Source organism: Dioscorea cayenensis, unplaced genomic scaffold, assembly GCF_009730915.1.
Source record: "Dioscorea cayenensis subsp. rotundata cultivar TDr96_F1 unplaced genomic scaffold, TDr96_F1_v2_PseudoChromosome.rev07_lg8_w22 25.fasta BLBR01000101.1, whole genome shotgun sequence".
Classification (NCBI taxonomy): domain Eukaryota; kingdom Viridiplantae; phylum Streptophyta; class Magnoliopsida; order Dioscoreales; family Dioscoreaceae; genus Dioscorea; species Dioscorea cayenensis.
In genome coordinates this window covers 40,668-48,937 of record NW_024086492.1, presented here as the reverse complement: position 1 = coordinate 48,937, position 8,270 = coordinate 40,668, and the positions used below count along the sequence as shown (strand labels likewise).

Genomic DNA, 8,270 nt, shown 5'->3' with positions numbered 1-8,270 from the left:
AAGGCAACGTCAGAAGCGAGAAAGAAAACAAAAGCAAAAAAAAAGGAATGCATGCATGTGGTCCTACACCGGTGATACGTTGCTACCCAAGCATGCTCCTCAGTTGATACCGAAAGCTTAATGTTGTAAATAGTGTCCAAGGGGGATAAACTAGGGCCGTATAAATCAGATAAATGAGAGCGAATTTTGGTGAGCTTTCAATGCATCTATGGGTTTCCATGCAAATTGTTTCATTCTTTAAACCACGACCATGTATGTCTGCCAGTGTGCCTGCCTATATAGAGCTCATCATCGTCTTCATCTTCATCATCCAAACACTGAAAAGCATTGGAAAAAAAATCAGGGCTGCTCTTGAGCTCAAAGAACAATTGGTCAAGCCCAAGCCATCAGCTATGAAGAGCAAATGGGCAGCGATCGATTCTCCAGGCTGGTGGTCTTCGACCTCTGATCACGCCGTGGAGAGCAAGAGTCCATCCGAAAATAACTCCAAAACCAAGTGTGTGGCTGTAGGGGAGTCCTTGAGGATGGTTACGTACTTTGAGTAGTTGGGGGCCCAACTAACCACCCCCCTCTGTCTTGCATGAGAGATGTCTCTTTTCCATGGTCTCGCCCACAATTGGCATTCCTCGGAGCTTGGATCTTCACAAATTTCACTAAAGGCAATCCTAAAGATTCAAAGCAGAGCATCCAGTGGCACAAGAGCTGATACCTGACGTGCTAATCGTGCATGTACTAAGAGGCCAATGTTCAATAAGTAGCAGAGATTCACACTGAATCCAAAATGAATAGATAATTTTTTTTTTTAAAGCATGTGCCCACCATTTAAAAGATGCATGTGGGTGTGAGAAGATGATGAGTATGGAGTGTCCAGGCAATTCATAAAAGCATAAAATGATAAAAATAAATCTCAATTTACGAGCAGAAAAGCATGCATGCATATTTTTTTAAAAATAATAAAAATAAAAATAAATTAATAATAGTAAAAAAAGCCGGACCCACCGTTGTTCAATGCACACTGGCTCCATTATTCAAAACAGGCACATGTGATAAGAATGGATTGAAATATATATATGAGAAATGATTAAAATGATGCATGGACCGGTGTTTTCTCTTTTGAAGAAAAAGAGATTGCATGCATACGTGCATAATAATAATAAAAATAAATAAAAAGAATTGAGATAGCGTGCACTATGACTTCAAAGCCTCTCCAAATATCAAGTACAAGAAGCTGCCTATTACTTCATTTTTTTGCGCGAGTTTTTGGGATTCTAGAGTCTATCGCCATTCGTGAATCAATATAGTTCGGTCACCAAATTAAACAAGTTGAGCAACGAAAGCTTTAACGTATATTTTAATATATTCATTGACAGTCACTGGTTTCATTAAGCTTGAAAGGCGGTTTCATACCAATTGGAATGTGCCAAAAATAATAATAATATAAAAAAATGATGAAAAACATGCTATAGTGAAGCTTGAGTCAAAAGGGTTGTGATGATGTTATTCATATATATATATATATATGATATGGAAGCATGCATACGTGCATGGCAAAACATAAATAAATAAAAATAATAATAATAAGAAGCATGCATGCTCACATTCGGGTTAAAAAATAAAATAAATGAATAAATAAATTAAAAAAAAAGAGGCATGGGCCACGTGAAATAAAGTTAGGTAATTTGCATGTGAAAATCTAAAGTGAATAGCTTAAGTATTTGTGGCTATAAAAAAATAAAAAAATATATATGAGGGGCTCACCATGAAAAAAAACAACACATGCAAATGAATATGACAAAAAAAAATGAAATGAAAATTAATGAAAATAATAAAAATAAAAAAAGCCCCACGTACCATGCACATGGGTATGAATATATTGAATATAGATATCTATATATATATATATATATGCCAATAAATATATATATATATATATATATTCATCGCAGGGCAATTAAAATACCATTTTGAGGCGGCGGCCAAAATTGGTTTCAAAAAAATGACAAAGCGATAATGAGATGAGGCATGCAACGTAATGATGACGCACATGTGGCGACATATCATGATACACATATATACAATCAAAACCAAAGCAACCAAATCAAGTTTCAAGATATGAAAAGAGTCAATATTTAAAAATCTATATAAATCGATAATCGAGTTCAACGGTCCCCAAGACATCAAAGGTTGAAGACCCAAAAGAAGCTTCACAAGTCAATATTTGAAAAAAATCATATAAATCGACAATTGAACTCGAGTGGTCTCAAAACATCAAAGTCGAAGACCCAAAGAGTTTCACGAGTCAATATAAATCGACAGATTGAACTCGGGCTGGTCTCAAGACATCAAAAGTCGAAGACCCAAAGAGTTTCACGAAAGTCAATATAAATCGACAATTGATGTCGGCAATGCAGAGAGGTCGTAATTCAAAGACCCAAAAATTTTCACAAGTCAAGAAGAGAGCTTCACGAGCACGGTAGCAAGCTTATGATAAGTCAAAATCAAGTCTATGGTTCGTCAATATGGAGAAGCCATAACTTGAAATTCAAATCAACTCATGATGCAAAATCAAATCCAAAATGCAAAAATGTCGAAGACACAAGCTCGGATACAAGTCCATAAGTCGAGATGTTTGTCAAGATGATTTCAAATTTCTTGTATTTTCAATGAAATCCATGAATTCATATTTATTGCAATGAATAAAAAAATTGATTGTCACAATTTGTTTCCCTTTTTCACACTTATTTTCTTAATCGGAGGTTCCTGCACAATGTCGGGGTAATTAACATTAAGGGCTTGCCCTAATGGAAATCATGAACCCATAATCACCATGAAGTCATACGAAATATTAAAATTTGATTTGTGATCCATTATTTTTAACAGGTCTAATCCAAATCAAAGGCTGTTTTAAAAAAAAGGAGCCCACACTATCTAAGAATTCAGTTCTTCATGGAAGAAGCAAACATATTGACGTAAGATATCATTTCTTCTGAGGATCTTACAAAGGATAAAATTATTGATCTCATCTATCGCGGTAGTAAAGATCGATTCTTGATTTATTTACAAAAGCCTCTCAAAATAGCTACTTTTCACAAGCTCGGGGCATTGATCGGGTGTATCGAGTATGAAAGCATTCATGCAAGAGAGATAACTTTAAACTTATGAGATAAACATAAGTTTAAGGGAGGGATGTTAAGATAATGATGTTTATTTTAGTTTGGTTAGGGATATCTTTGATTTAAATATTTAAGTTAGTTGTGTGTTGATTAAAACTCAAATTAGTAGAGATTATCTTTCTAGAATTTTTGCACTTTTATAAAGAGCTTGATGATTATGAATAAAAATGTGCGCTTTTCTTCATCTCTTCTTTTAAGTTATCACATATATGGGTGGTTTCCTCAAGGTCGAAGTGAGCTTGCTAGGGTTTGTTAGCCCTTAATGAGCTACTATGAGGTTGATTGGATATGAGATAAGATTTAAAAAAAATAAAATAAAAAATAAAAATGGTTTGAAAAATAAATAATTTAAAAATGGCTTGAAAGGATAAATTTGATTATGTTAGATTTAATATTGAATTGTATTTAATGTAAATTCATATTTATAGTTTTTCCATATTCTTTTTTAAAAAAGTTAACTTAAATATTAATATTATGTGAGAGTAAATCAGTAATAAAATTGGAAAAAAAACCAAAATTAGCACTTTTATAAAAATATTATATTACTAAAATTTTCACCATAAATTTATTGTTTTACTAAATTCTACAAATTATCATTTTTATAATAATATATATTGCAAAAATTCTCACCCTGAATTTATTGTATTACTAAGTTCTACATCAATGCCTATATAAATATAAAGATTGAAGATCTAACAATCATGTTGTTAAAAACTTTGAGCACTAAAAAAAATAATAATAAAATACAACAAAAACAAACTTAAAATTACTCTTGGTTTCTAAAGTGAGGATCATTATTTAAAAGAAATAATTCAACATTAAAATAATAATTTTGCCCTCAGTGTAATGTAAGACCATATCAACATTAGATTATAATATTAAAAACTTTTGATGATAGGTACTAAAAATAAATAAATATAATAAAAAAATTAATTTAAACCCATAGGTCCCTTTTGAATTGCGCATTATTATTTGTTTTAATCGTTCAAACAAATAGATATATCCATCACAAATCATCGATATATAGTGCATATTATTACAAATCCATATTATTTAAATGGCTAAAAATAAATTTAGATAAACAACCCTTAACTCTTACTCACTGTCACAAAAATAAATTTAAAAATAATAAAATAAAAATACATCCCTAGACAAACACCAAATTTATTTATTTTTTTAATAGTTTCCTATTTATCCTTTACTTCTTGTCCTCATCTTTGTTCTGAACCAAAACTCGGTTCAACCGAACCCGACCGAACCGAACCGGTCCAGTTCCTTATAAAAACCCAACCTTCATCTTTTCAAAGAGCGCGCTCTTCGCTGGTTCCATGGCGGCTTCCACTACCTCCCTCGCCGTCATCCTCTTCTCTCCCCGAAACCGAAACCCTAACCCCTAACCCCTAACCCTAAATTCTCTCTTATCTCCTTCCCTAAATCCATGGCTTCCTCTCATCTCCACCTCCGCCACCGCGTCTTCACCCCAATATCGGCCACCGCCGCCTCGCCGCAGACGGTGGTGATGGATTTCGACCTAGAGAAACCACGCGAGGGTGCGGTGTCGTGGGCATCGCCGGCCACCCGGAAGCCGCCCGGCTCTGCTCCATTGCCCTCCACGCCCTTCAGCACCGTGGTCAGGAAGGCGCCGGCATCGCCGCCTCCGATTTCTCCACCATCCGCTATTTGACCGGCCTCGGTCTCGTGTCTGAGGTCTTCAACGATTCCCGTTCCCTCCTCTCCCTCCCCGGCTCCTCCGCCATCGGCCATGTCCGTTACTCCACCGCCGGCGCTGCCTCTGAGCTCCAAAAACGTCCAGCCCTTGCGCGCCTCCTCACCGCTTCGAGCCAGCTCGCCGTCGCCCACAACGGCAATCTCGTCAACTACCCTCTCTTCGCGCCTCCCTCGAAGACCAAGGGTTCGATCTTCAAGACCTCCTCTGATACTGAAGCTATTATCCATCTAATCGCCACCTCAAAGTCCCGCTCCTTTCTCTCTTGCCTTGCCGAGGCGTGCTCCGCTCTCCGCGGCGCCTATTCCCTGCTTTTTCCTCACCGCCGACAAGCTCCTCGCCGTCCGCGACCCTCACGGCTTTCGCCCCCTCGTCCTCGGTCGCATCCCCCGTGATAACGGCTCCCCACCCGCCATCGTCTTCGCTTCCGAGACCTGCGCGCTCGACCTCATCGGCGCCCAGTACGAGCGTGAGGTCGAGCCCGGCGAGGTCGTCATTGTCGATACTCAAACTCTGAGACATCTCCACTGCCTGCTTGATTCCTTCCAAACCTCGCAAAGCTTGCGTCTTTGAGCTCATCTACTTCTCCCTCCCCCAATCCATTGTCTTTGTGCCATCCTGTTTACCAAGCAAAGATGCTCTTTTGGTGCTACTCTTGCTGCAGAGTCTCCCTGCCCCTGGTGCTGATGTAGTTATACCAGTGCCGGACTCCGGCTTCTTCGCCGCCCGCAGCTTCGCCGAGCGTTCCTGGTTTGCCATTCCATCAAGGACTAATTCGATCACACTATGTCGGAAGAACCTTCATTCAGCCATCTCAGGAGATTCGAGACCTCGGTGTGAAGCTTAAGTTATCACCCATTCGGGGAATTCTCCAAGGGAAGAGTGTTGTTGTTGTTGATGATTCTCTAGTCCGAGGAACGACATCAAAGAAAATTGTTAACCTTCTTCGTGATGCTGGTGCAAGGGAAGTTCATATGAGGATTGCAAGCCCTCCCATTATTGGTTCTTGTTACTATGGTGTCGACACGGCACGTCCCGAAGAGCTTGTTTCAAATCAAATGGATGTAGAGGGAGTGAGGAAGGAGATTGGGGCAGACTCTCTTGCATTCTTGTCATTGGACAGCTTGAATGTTTTACTTGGAGATGAGGCACCGACATTCTGTAATGCTTGCTTCACTAGGGACTATCCTGTCCCTCCAGCAGAGCTTGTGGAAGCTAAAGCCAAAGAACTCTTATGCATCAATTGATTGAAGACAACATTGCTTCTTTTACAAGAGGAATTAAGGTTTTCATTTGCTTCTCATTTTACAAGTCTCTTACTTTTGTGAATTAGTTTATATATTTCTGTAGATAGAGATGTTGACATAATTAATGCTTATAGAATTTCATTACATACATAATTTAGAAGTTCTGTTATTCCTTCACCTGTAATTGATATAGTTTGTTTCTTGTTGTCATAAGATTTTGGTGGAAATGTGAAACAACTTGGTGTTGCTTGTTGCAATTACTTTCCTTGGTTTGCTTGCTAGTTTGTAGTTTCATGTTGTCAAGTTAAACAATTTTCTTGCATTTATAATAATTAGCAGTCACATTGACATGGTCTTCATAAGTTTGGTTGTCATCTCCATCATGTTTTGAAACTAGCATTGGTAGGTTGATGCTTGCTTTTATAGTTTTGGTTTGGTGTCATAACAGCAACTATTCTTTACTGTTGCATTGGTGATTTTGTGCTAACTGAATGTCATAAGACCCAGATAATTTATGTCTTTTATGACAGTATCCAATGACATATCTGCATATTCTTCTGATCCTAGCACAAAAAATTACCTGGATTTTTCGCCATATTCATTGTTAAATATTTAATTGCCCTTTTCTCGAAGTTCACTGTCATGAGCCATGTTTGTTCTTCGACGAAGATATTAATCAGAGGAGTTCAGCAGTTTTCTTTACCATAGTGTCTTATTGGATTAGTTTGATAGTGAAACTCGAATTGCAAAGAAAAAAAAAAGTCATTTGTTGCTGCTGAACTTGTGAATAATGTGTGAATATTGCTGATTGACAAAATGAATGGACATGGAAAACATTGGACTAAGTTTGTACCAGTACTACTGATTGTTTTGCCCATCCAACAATGTACATCCTTTTATAAATATGTATGATTTTTTGTCATATATATATATATATATACTGGAGATTTTTTTATCATTAATTTTTTGCTCATTGTTCTTTTCATTATTAATTTATTATACAGGGTTCCTGATAATTTTAAGTTTGAGTGTTTGGAAGCTTTGAAAAATGTTTAGAACTGGGCCTAAGCTTTTTGTTTTTAATGTTTTTCCAATTATTTTTATGGTTTTTTTTATATTTATGAAAATAATAATTTTCTCCATGTTAGTTTTCAATGCAATTAAATAGTCACTTGTAAATATTTTATACATTTTTGAACTTAACCTGTGTATAAGAAAAATGTTTTAATTTGTATTTTAAAACTCAAAATCATTTAAAACATAAAAATATAATTAAAAAGTTATTTATAAAATAAAAGATCCTTCTCTTAAATATTTTAATTTTATAATATGTGTCCCACACAGGAATTTGTTGAAGCCCTAGATAAAATATAGAAATCGCCACTAGAATTACGATTGGAGTTATCAACCCTTTAGAAATTTATTAACTAGACAAAACACTAATAAGACTATATATATATATATATATATATATATATATTCCACTCCTAATGTTCAATTGTTAAAATTAAAATTTATTTTATTTTATTACATTTAAAATATATATATAGATTTTAATTAAAAAATACTCTATAATTAATATGGTCTTTCAAATATGCTATTATGGGTTTAAATGCAATTAAATAGTCACTTGTAAATATTTTATACATTTTGAACTTAACCTGTCTGTAAGAAATGTTTTAATTTGTATTTTAAAACTCAAATCATTTAAAACATAAAAATACAATTAAAAAATTATTCATAAAATAAAAGATCATGCTCCTTGAATTTTTTTTATTTTAATTTTACAATATGTGTCCTCCACTTAGAGTTTATTAAAGAACTGAGATAAATATAGAAAAGTGCACTTTGAATTACGAGTGGGTTATTAACCTTTTAGAAATTTATTAACTAGGCAAAACACTAATAAGACTATATATATATATACACTCGGTATTCAATTATTAGAATTATTTTATTTTTATTACATTTAAAATATATATAATTAAAAATACTCATAATTAATATGGTCTTTCAAATATGCTATTATGGGTTTAAAATGCAATTATACATTTTTGAACTTAACTTCTGTCTACTAAAGAAAAATGTTTTAATTTGTATTTTAAAACTCAAAAATCATTTAAA

The 8,270-nt window shown here is 35.1% G+C and overlaps 1 pseudogene; it reads left to right on the top strand.

Annotated features, from left to right (window-relative positions):
• Positions 1 to 4,579: 4,579 nt before the first annotated feature.
• LOC120253481 lies at positions 4,580 to 6,290 on the top strand (annotated as a pseudogene).
• Positions 6,291 to 8,270: the final 1,980 nt, after the last annotated feature.